Below are 355 nucleotides of genomic sequence, written 5' to 3'. Positions count from 1 at the left end.
ACCTACTTCATACAGTTTTACTGCTATCAAAAACGACTGATTGTTGACTGATTTATGGCATCCCTGGGATGTTATGATACATTATCAAGGTCATATTGAAACCAGATTCTACAGTCAAATCTTTTGACTGTTTTTCTCTGCTTGTAACTGTTATGCTGTTTACAGTGAAGGTGAGCTGGGATTGTGTGGGTGATTAGTAGTGAACAGGCTGTTTGTTATAACATTGTTATGGGCTTGAATGGACGTTTGTATCAATGAGGTCACTAAAGATAACGAAGATACTTCTGAAGTGTCTTGACAATGCTCAACACTTTAATGTGCCTCTAATGTACAGTCTAACTTTAATGACAGCTAT

This window comes from Nansenia antarctica (assembly GCF_963989245.1).
Source record: "Nansenia antarctica genome assembly, chromosome: 1".
Lineage (NCBI taxonomy): Eukaryota > Metazoa > Chordata > Actinopteri > Argentiniformes > Microstomatidae > Nansenia > Nansenia antarctica.
This window is presented reverse-complemented; position numbering follows the sequence as displayed.